At 42.6% G+C, this 11,250-nt stretch overlaps 1 pseudogene; it reads right to left on the bottom strand.

Moving 5' to 3' along the window:
- Positions 1–2,912: 2,912 nt before the first annotated feature.
- LOC125148520 (uncharacterized) lies at positions 2,913–3,011 on the bottom strand (annotated as a pseudogene).
- Between the last annotated feature and the right edge of the window lie 8,239 nt (positions 3,012–11,250).

Below are 11,250 nucleotides of genomic sequence, written 5' to 3'. Positions count from 1 at the left end.
TGCCTTGAAAATAGGTCATGTAAGTACTTCAACTTTTTCTTTCTTTGGCCTTTTCATGTACATGTAAATTTCACAAGTAACTTGTCAATTTCTGTGAGATAGCCTGCTGGGATTTGACTAAAAATAGTTTGATATACAGATGATTTGGTAATGATTTGAAAAATTGCTTGGTATTATTCTCTCCCTTAAATGATCAGTAGAATTCATTAGTGAGGCCATCGGGCCCCAAAATCTTCTTGATGGAAGATTTTTTTAAATTGTCAATTTAGTTGTTTAAAGAAGTATAGGGCTAATCAGATTTTCTGTTTTTTCTTAAATCAGTTTTGTTGTGTTGTATTTTCTGAGAAATCTATCTTGTATAAGTTATTAAATTTATCATTACAGAGTGATTATAATGTCTGTGATATCTGTAGTAATGTCCTGTCTTTCATCCTGTTATTTGTAATTTTGTTTTCTTTCTCTTTTTTTTCTTGTCCGTTCTAGCTAGGAGGTTATCAATAATGTCGTTAATAATTTCAGAGAACAAACTATGGCTTTGTTATTTTCTCTCTGTTGGTTTTGTGTTTTTTATCTCATCGATTTCTTCTTTTTGAAATTTCCTTTTTTTTTTTAATTTGCTCCTCTTGCCTCTACAGATGGATTTAGACCTTCAATTTTAAACCTTCCTTCTTTTCTAATACCAGCACTTAGAGCTATAAATTTCCCTCTAGCAAATTTAGATATGTGATATTTTATGAAGTTCAAAATAGTTTCTAGTTCCCTAATAATTTTTTCTTTGACAGTAGTTATTTAGAAGTATGTTGTTTGGGGTGCCTGGGTGGCTCAGTCAGTTAAGCGTCTGACTTCGGCTCAGGTCACGATCATGCAGTTCTTGAGTTTGAGGCCCACATGGGTCTCTCTGCTGTCAGTGCAGAGCCTGCTTCAGATCTTCTGTCTCTCTCTCTCTCTGTCCCTTCCCCACTCACACTCTCTCTAGTTCAAAAATAAATAAACATTTAAAAAGTGTGTTGTTTTTCATTTAAAAAAGTGTGTGTATAATTTCCAAATATCTGAGGATGTTCTGAGTTTATTTATTTTTAACAATTTCTTATTTAATTTCCTTGTGGTTGAAAAATATACTCTGCCTAATTTCAATCCCTTTAGGCTTGGACAGACTGGTTTTATGACCCAAGATGTGATCCATCTTGGTGTATGTTCTGTGTGTACTTTAAAAAGACTGTGCTTTCAGGGCACCTGGGTGGCTCAGTTGGTTAAGCATCCGACTTCGGCTCAGGTCACGATCTCACGGTCCGTGAGTTCGAGCCTCGCGTCGGGCTCTGTGCTGACAGCTCAGAGCCTGGAGCCTGTTTCAGATTCTGTGTCTCCCTCTCTCTCTGCCCCTCCCCTGTTCATGCTCTGTCTCTGTCTTAAAAATAAATAAACGTTAAAAAAAAATTAAAAAAAAAAAAGAATGTGTTTTCTACAGTCACTGGATATAATGTCTCTTAAATATCAATTAGGTAAATTTGGTTGTTCAGTGATTGTTCTGGATGGTGGTAAAAGGTCTGGCTTCTCATTTGGTCTTCTCTGACACTACACCAGGCAGGGATGGTGAAAGAGGAGCACTTTATTACTACTAATGAGAGTCCAGGGTCCCCATATGAGCTCTGCTGATACCAGGTATGAGGGTGTCTCATTACTGTATCATTCTATCATGATTGGGCAGGAATGAAATGACCAACTCCCCATTCAGTCTGCTTTCAGTCTACCCCAGTGTGGGTAGGAGAATAGAGTAAGGAGGGTTTTGCTTTTTTTAAGTTTATTGATTTATTTATTTTGAGAGAGACAGAGTGAGAGTGGGGGAGAGGCAGAGAGAGAGAGAGAGAGAGAGAGAGAGAGAGAATCCCAAGCAGGCTCCATGCCATCTGTCAGTGCAGACCCCACCATGGGACTCGAACTCATGAAACTGTGAGATCATGACCTGAACTGAAATCAAGAATTGGACGCTTCACTTACTGAGCCACCCAGGAGCCCTTAGAGTAAGGAGGTTTTGTCTAAAAGGTTTTGTCTCTTTCTTGATCATTTCTCCATTTCCTGATCCTTTGAGAAAATAGGCTTTTCTTGGGACTCCATTTGTCTTTTCTTGTTTATCATTGCCATGGTGCCTATTTCCTCAACACCCAGTCTGGGATGTGAAAGGCAAAAAGAAAACACAAGAACTCACCACATGTCAATTCCTTAGGTCCTCAGATCTCTAGCTGGTCTGTTTTCTTCTCTCTACCTTTTATATTCTTACATTTGTTTTATTTATAATATTGAGGGTTATTTTTTAAATCATACTTTAGCAGGAGAAGTAGAAAGAAATGCATCTGTTATGTTTTGGTCTGGTGACTTCAATTTTGAAGGATATGAAGGAAATTCTTGCTAGATTTCTGGATTGAGTTTTTTTCTTACAATGGAAAGATCTCATTCTATTGTCTTCTGACTTATTTCTTGATGATAATTCAGCAGTAATATTTATTTTATCTCAAATGTGGGCAATGCGTTTTTTCCATATGGTTGCTTTTAACATTTGTTTGTTTATTATTTATTTGTTTATTTATAGTAGGTTCCCCCCCAAGTTGTTAAATATTTTTTTTATTTTTTTAATGTTTATTTATTTGTGAGAGACAGTGAGAGACAGAGTGCAAGCAGGGGAGGAGCAGAGAGAGAGGGAGACGCAGAATCCGAAGCCGGCTCCAGGCTCCGAACTGTCAGCACAGAGCCCGACGCGGGGCTCGACCTCACCAACTGTGAGATCATGACCTGAGCTGAAGTCGGACACTCAACTGACTGAGCCACCCAGGTGCCACCCAAGTTTTTATTTAAATTCCAGTTAGTTAACATTCAGTGTAATATTCGTTTCAGGTGTAGAACTTAGTGATTCAACACTTAAAAATGTGGCATGAATTTGCACACCATCTTGTGCAGGGTCTATGCTAGTCCTTTCTGTATCATTCCGATTTTAGTATATGTGCTGCCGAAGCAAGCACTAACACTTTATTTTTATTATTGGTTTTCAGCACTTGGATTCTGATGTGCTTTAGTGTGGTTTTATTTGTTTATGTTGCTTTGGCTTTTTTTTTTTTTTTTTGATCTTCTTGAACCTTTTATCAAAATTGGAAAATAGGAGTCCGAACTTCAAAAACATGAGTTCGAGCCCTGCATCGGGCTCTGTGCTGACAGCTCGGAGCCTGGAGCCTGCTTCAGCTTCTGTGTCTCCCTCTCTCTCTGCCCCTCCCCACCCCTGCATGCTCTCTCTCAAAAATGAATAAACATTAAAAAAAATTAAAAAACCAACCAAACAACTTAGGAGTCGTTGAGCTGGATAAATACCAGAGGCCAGGCATATCCCTGAATGTGAATTCACCAGGGACTAGTCAAACTTACCTACAGAGCTATTTTGTGGTTGTGCTTATTCATTTGTTTTTCTTTTTACTCAGAAACCAAAATGCGGAAGTAGGGAAGAAGGAAGCACATCCAAGGGAAGCTACGGAGCTTTAAAGAATATATTAGGAGTTCAAAGCAGCCAGAGACTGAGATGAGAAAAGTAGCTGCGGACGCCTCAACGGAAGTCGGGCTAGAAGGAATCCATTTGTAGAGCTGTGCGATCACAGAAAAAGTATGAGCAAGATTTGTTTGGACCAGTGCTCAAAAAAATTCCTGTTTCCACACCCACGTATTGCTCTATGATTAACTTCCCACGCGAGCACACAGGATCTATGTATTTTCTTATCCGTATGTGTGGTAGTTTAGTATCCCGTCGGAATTATTTAATCGGTCTCCTACTACTATTTCCAATAATGGCTCAGGAGAGCACTGCCTTTAACAAAGGTTGTCATGTTAACAGAGTTCCAGGAAGAAAAGTGGTCCTGGAGACAACAAGTCGAATTATCAATGTGCGGCCCAGCATTAACACACCAAATCAGATTTTCTAGAGCATGAGACAAACAGCTTTGCCATTTAGAGAGCAATACAGACTGTGGAGACAAGTTTATAAAGTTGTATTAATTGTGGATTGAAGTACCCTGTGCTTACATGGAGTAGCTCATTGTAGCGATTTGAGAAGTGGCTTTTTGTCTACCTGTTACGATTAGCTCGACTCAGAATCATGGGCCAAGATTTTCCTGCCCAAGTAGCGTGATGGAAGACGTCTTGCCCACTGTTGGGTCTCTCAGTCTCCTCTCAGCGATCTTTATTCTTGACACTTGAGATTTTTATTTCCACCAGAATATGCCAATCCAGGATCCAATTCCCTTTTAAGTGTCTATTAGTAAAACAATTCTTATGAAGCGTCTTCTAAGTGACTTATAAGTAATGACATATGGATGGCTTGCATTTTAAATATTTTAAGTCCACTTTAATATTTTAAAGTGCAAAATCAATCTCTTGGTTGAAAACTTGGAAAGTTTGAGAAGCAAAAGAAAGTCTAGAATTCAAGAGTGAATTTGCAGGAAGCGTGCAGTGAAATCTGCTTAATTTGAGAACTCTCTCTAAGCCAAAATGGGGTCGTGCTTCCATAATTCTTTTTTTTTTTTTTTTAAGAATCTATCCTGACTGTTTTTCCATGTCAACAAATAAAGATGTCCGTTGTCATCGTCTTCGGTGCTTTCATGGTAGGTCACCGAATGGATCCACTCTATGTGGCCAACATGCCATTATGAGCCATTAAGTAGCCCCTCTTTTATCCTCTATATGAACAACTTGATCTTGATGCATGGCTCTTTAGCAAACCTTCTTCCCAAGTGACGGCAAAACTTTAATGCAAAAAGTGAATCCATGATTCTGGGATTTTGGATACAGTGTCGGTGGGAAAACCACCATTTCCGTGAGAGTTTTTGCAAGCACTTTAATCTCGCTTCCCAGTTGCCTTTGAAAACCAGATCCCCCACCGGCCTGGATCTCTTCTGCGGGTGGTTCTAACAGAGCCTCGCACTGCCCACAAAGGGCAAGTGACCTGTTAGCAGGCTTGTCCACACTCAGGTCGTTGCCCTGGTTCTCCTCCTGCATTACTCTGCCTTCTTCCACAATGCCCCCACCCCACGCTGTTCTTTCTAAAGCACAGCAATGATTGCCTTCCCTGAAGTGTTGCTAAATAGGTTTAAAACTGTGAGTCTTCCAATTTTTGGAGGGGCACTGCTTAGAAGGAACCTCTAAGAAATGCACTGAAAGGTCGGCTCTTGCCTTCTTTACTCTGGGTTTTCCATAGAAAAGGGTAACAAAACTTACCTGCTGAGTCACTGAAAAGACTTGAGGCTTTGAGCTGACTTGAATGTAAAGTATAAAGTAAGGAAGGAACCAAAGCGGTGATCTACTTGCTTTCCAGAAATTAGGTTCCAGCTTTCCAGGGAGACAGAAGGAAAAGAGAGAGAGGGTGGAGGGCTGAGAGGGGTGTGACCCGGAAGCAGGGTCCCTTTCTCTTGAAAGGGATGGACCAGCCCACCCACGCTCACGCACATGCTGGCCTGACATCAGCAAGTTTGTGAGCATGGGTTAAATTTCATATTAACCTGAGATCTGTTCAAGGGGCTGTGGAGGAACACTTAAATCCAGACCCTGTGACTTCAGCTCTTGTCCAGCATCCCGACCTATGCAATGGGGGTCCCATCCCCACCCTGCAGAGCTGTTGAAGGGTGTAAACACTAGAGTAACCCGTATAGATGGGAGCCACAGCGTTCCTGGCTCCAGCCATGTACTTCACATGCATGACCTCGTTAGAAGTCACTGCAATCCCCCCTGCAGCAGGTACTGTGTCCGGGCCCTTGAACGAAAGAGAAGACTGGGCCAAGAGAGGCCATCTGACTTACTGAAAGTCACACGGCTGGAAAGAGAGGCAGCTGGGATTTTGCCCCAGGCTGCCTGACTTCCAAGTCCCCTTCACTTGGCCTTCCCACTCGGGGAGATAAGGTACCTCATAATGGGCTACGTGCATAGTAGGGACTAATAGGTTGAGGCCCCCTTTCCCTTCTAGTGCATTCACTGTTCAAATCCAAGGCACCAGCTTCCGACATCAGGACCATTTCCCACCCAATTCACCAGCAGCGCATGACTGCCCTATCTCAAATCCAGCCTCTTCGCATCTCCTGGCGGCCGTCTTGGTCCAAACCAATAATAACTCCCCTGGACTTGTACCTCCTGCCTTCTCCCTTTGCTTCAGGTTCAAAGCCCTGACCTTGGCCCTCATAATACAGCCCCTGAGCCCCTCCCCAACCTCATCTCCTGCCTTTCTTCTTCTCTTTCAGAACTTTCTTGTAGCACAATTTATGATAAATGGTTCAAACAGAGGAACGTAAGTGCTTCCCGGAAAATCAGAGCGCCTAGCCCCCAGAATTGGCAACGGAGCCCTGGGCAGCCCCAGATTTGTTGTCATGTGCTCCTGGTGAGTAGAAATAAAACAATGGAAGAGATTTTAAATGTATCTGCAAGATTTGGGGCTGAATTACAATTTGTACTATTCCTAAGGTTTGACTAAGCTCATTTCCCCCTCCAAATCTCTAGAGATGGCCACTCCATAGCCACTTTTAATGTCTTCTGACCTTTCAACCAGGAAATTATTTCTAATTCTAACTCGAGTCCATTCAGCTCTAGGTTCAGCCTCGGCAGAAGCTAAGGTCACATGAAGCCTTGCTGACTTTGTCTCTCTCTGACCCCCACCTCACTGGCCCTGACCCATCTTCAGGCTAGTTCTGGGGTACCTGCTCATCCCCAGGAGGAATCCTGTATCTGGGCAGGTGCTACACCAAAGCAAGAGGACCACATTAGGGGCAGGTAAATCAAAGGCTTCTTGGTTTCTTCCTCCGGGCAGGAGGCTCTCAGCAGGCCGGGATTTCCAAGGGGGTCATTGCTCAGCTGGGGACAGAAGACTCAGGACCACCAACTCTCCCACCAAAGCAAGGCTTGCGGTGCCCCACATCGACTCAGGGACCCTCCAGACCCACATGGGACATCTCCTGAGAGATGCAGAATGAAGGGGACAGGGGACAGACAGAGCCCAAAGACTGTCTGGTGCAGACATGCCTTTCCCTCTCTCCCCAGGGCAAGTGGCTCTACGGCCGTTTTGCAGGAACGATCTCTGACATCTGCGTGCAGTCACCAAGAATTTACCCTACTCATCTTTTCCCGTAAAAGAGAAAAACAGAAGTATTAGAATAGATGTGTGTGCGTGCAGGTGTGTGTAGGTTCAGGGAAAGGTGGGTACATGACTCAATCTGCATGGATTTCGTTTGAATACTGCCCTTCACCTTGTGTATAGAAATAATGGGCCAATTCAGATAAATTGGCGATATTTTTTCCTCAATAAATGAGAGAATGTTCGTAATATTTAGAATTTTTGTGCCCAGGGAAAATACAAGAATTTTTGTGCCTGGGGAAAATCGAGGCTCAGTAGATCTTACTGAGCCAAGGGACATTACAAAATAAAATAAATAAGTAAAAGCAACCCCTTCTTCCTGTTCTCCTGCAGCGAGGAGTGTGTCGCCCTCCAGCCGCGTACGTGTGGGGTTCAGAATGGGTGTTTGCCGGCACGAGTCTGGGCCCGGTGCCACCCTTGGTAACATTTATACACTTTGGAGATTCTCGTTTCACTCACAGAGTTTCCGTTTCCCCGAATTTTGCAGAAAACTGTGGCATTTTTATTGTCACGGGGAACCCGCTCTAGTTCCCCGTTAGCGGTATTGAGAACAAAGGACTACTGACATCCACATTTTCGTCAAACGACCACATGGACGAAGATCTGCCGGCGCATCTGGAAAAATCAGATGAGCAGCCTGGATACACTACTTCCTCCCGGAGATTCCACCGTGCTCAAAGAATGGAGGGTCATTTTAGTTTTGCACAGACCAAAAGAAACGTTTCAAGGTCACGGCAGGTACCTTGTCAGGCAACCCCCCGTGAGGTGGTTAATGGTATAAAAATTTGAGGAGAGGACTTAACGAGAACCTTTAGGTTTGGGGTGTGTTTCAGAGAGAGGAAGGGTGGGAAGGTGGTAAAGAGGACTGGGTTTGAAGGATAGACATTATTATTTGAGTTTTCTTTTCTTTGAAGTTTGAGTTTTGAACATGGGTGTGGATGGAATTATAGACTAATTCTGAATACATTTAAAAAATAAAAATTGTTGGGGTGCCTGGGTGGCTCATTCGGTTAAGCATTGGACTCTTACTTCCGCTCAGGTCGTGATCTCGCGGTCCGTGAGATCGAGCCCCACGTCGGGCTCTGTGCTGGCAGTTTGGAGCCTGCTTGGGATTCTGTCTCTCCCTCTCTGTCTCTGCCTCTCCTCTGCTTGTGCGTGTGCTCTCTCTCAAATAAATAAATAAACATTTTTTTTTAAAGAATAAGAATTATTTAAGAAGTGGAAACAAAAGTAAGACCTCGTGGTAATCATTCAATTCATAAGAAGATCCAGAAAGTTCAAATAATGTACCGTGCCCTTTTCCATTCTCCCTATCCAACTCCAAATTCATGTCAGCAAACAGCCGAGATAGAATCACAGAAGGGTCGGGGTTCATCGATGGGTGGTTTTGTATCTGTGAACCAGCACCCGCTGCCCCCACCATATGACCTTCCCGGAGGTAAGTTGCAGGAAGCTGCCTCCATCTGGCTGACCGAGTCTCCATTTTGCCGTCTGCAGAAAGGTGCCCACTTTTCCTAGGGATGACATTATATGCTTATAAATTCCCACTAATCAACAAAGTCAGTTGGAGGTTTATATTTCCCCACTGCAGGGTAGAAGCTTCATGCCGAAGACAAAATTTAAAAGACCGTTTTGATGTCTTATTACTTCCACTCTTTTTCAAAAATAACAATTGCCCAGAAATGTGCTGGTTTCCCACTGTTCGCTTTCAGCCTCGTTCGCACAGCACACCGCATTGAAAATTCAGGTTCGATAAAGATGGCTTCACAGCATTGTCCTGTCTCATATTTTAACAAGGATAAAATATGAAGTTTGAGCTGGGAGCAATATTACAATTTTGATATCAGCTACTCTGCACATGTGGTTTTACCTCCCACATCCTTCCTTTCCTCCAGAGGAAGTTTTCTTAAAGATCGTTCAGCAGGCAGATTTATTACTTGTCACGATTTGGGGATTATCTGTTGGACAGTCTTGCTATTTTTTCTGATACCAGCAACTAAAAAGAGCGGATCGTTTGGCTTTAAGGGACATATACGGCGTTGTAATCACTTCCATACGGGGGACACTGTCCGCGGTCACACAAACGTAATTCCTGTCACTAATTGAAAGACTCTCTTTCCGTGGAGCTAATGTAGAAATATCAGATTGTTGACCGTCTTTTGAGGCTGTTTTTCGCCGGATGCTTTGTGGATGGGAGGGGATTCGTGGGGTTCTCTAGTCCAATAAACCGTTATCTCAGAAGTATTTCTGAAGGGACATCACAGGAACGTGTGTCATGTTTTCATTTTCACACAGAGGCCATTCTGAAAAGTGAATTTTTTTTTTTAATTTCACAGAGAGAATGAGCAGGAGAGAGAGTGAGACCCCCAAGCAGGCTCCACACCCAGCATGGGCCCAATGTGGGCTTCGATCCCATGACCTTGGGATCATGACCTGAGCTAAAATCAAGAGTCAGACGTTCATCTGACTGAGCCACCTAGGCGCCCCTGAAAAGTGAATTCCTGTCTATTGCCAGAGACACTTTGACACCTTTATCATCATTTTTCAGTGACTTACTTCTCCCTCCTTCCTTATCTCCCTTTCCCCTCTCATTTTCTCCATTCTTTTCTTTTATTCGGTTCCTTTCCAATTCTTTCCCTCCATTTTTCCATTTAAACCTATTTCCAATCCTTTTCATATTTTCCATTCTTTTTTCTAGCCTCCATCAAAGACTTAACCTGCCAACAAGAACTTGCATTGGGTTTGAAATAATGGACGATTGTGTGCATTTTAATAATCATCTTTATTTCTTTTTTTAATTAAAAAAATTTTTGTGTTAGAGAGAGAGTGCGTGTGTAAGCAGGGGAGTGGGGCAGAGGGAGAGAGAATCTTTTTAAAAAAATTTTTTTAACCTTTATTTATTTATTTATTATTATTTTTTCAATATATGAAGTTTATTGTCAAATTGGTTTCCCTACTAACGTTTATTTATTTTTGAGAAGAGAGAGACAGAGCATGAGCGGGGGAAGAGAGAGAAAGAGGGAGACACAGAATTTGAAACAGGCTCCAGGCTCTGAGCTGTCAGCACAGAGCCCGATGCTGGGCTCGAACTCATGGACCGCGAGATCATGACCTGAGCTGAAGTCGGAAGCTTAACTGACTGAGCCACCCAGGCGCCCCAAGAGAGAGAGAGAACCTTAAGTAGGCTCCAGTCTCAACCTGACAGAGGGCTTGATCCCACGACCCTGGGATCATGACCAGAGTCGAAATTAAAAGTCAGATGCTTAACTGACTGAGCAACCCAGGTACCCATAATCATCTTTATTTCTATTGGAGGGATTTGCATTGTAGTGGTTCTCCACCACTTGTTATTTCTGGATATGAAACAATTCTGGCAAGATCCTAGCTAAAACCCTAAGGATAGCAAAAGCAAAAGTTCATTAAGCACATGATATTTACACATTTAAGAAAAACAAGACTTACCCATCAGGAAAACAAGCTTTTTAAAAACCCTATACAAACCAGAAATGGGCCAATTACTTTGTATTCTCATGTTTCATTCATGCAAAGTTCTCGAAGTTCACAACATTTTATAGTATTATGATCGGAAAAACCTTCAGTAAATTCAACCGTGCAAAATTCTTTACAATTTAGTATGTGAACTGTATTATATTTCCCCTAAAATAGTGCACGTTTTGGGGATTTTGCTGTGTTAGTTTGCTGCTTTGCGATCTCATCCCTAAAGTAACAAATAGTGAGATCGTGATCCAGACAAACCAAATGGTTACAGATAAACTTACCGTCACTTAACCGCCCAAGGAAAAAGCATCTGAGGTATCTTAATCTCAGGTTTCAATGCAGCAAATATTTATTGAGAATCTACTGTGGGTCCAGTGTACGTGAGGCCCAAGAATACATGAGTGAACTGCATTCCCTCTTAACCGTCAGTAAGTACTCCAGAACGCGACCAGATTTGGAGAGTCTTTAAAGAGGTGATTAAATGAAAACGATGGCCCTAATGCACCCCGATGTCCTTCTAAGAAGAGGAGATTAGGACACAGACACACACAGAGGGACGACCACGTGAACACATAGGGAGAAGATGGCCATTGACAAGCCAAGGA

This window comes from Prionailurus viverrinus, chromosome D2 (assembly GCF_022837055.1).
Source record: "Prionailurus viverrinus isolate Anna chromosome D2, UM_Priviv_1.0, whole genome shotgun sequence".
NCBI lineage: Eukaryota > Metazoa > Chordata > Mammalia > Carnivora > Felidae > Prionailurus > Prionailurus viverrinus.
The sequence above is the reverse complement of the archived record's forward strand: the minus strand, read 5'-3'. Positions and strand labels throughout refer to the sequence as shown.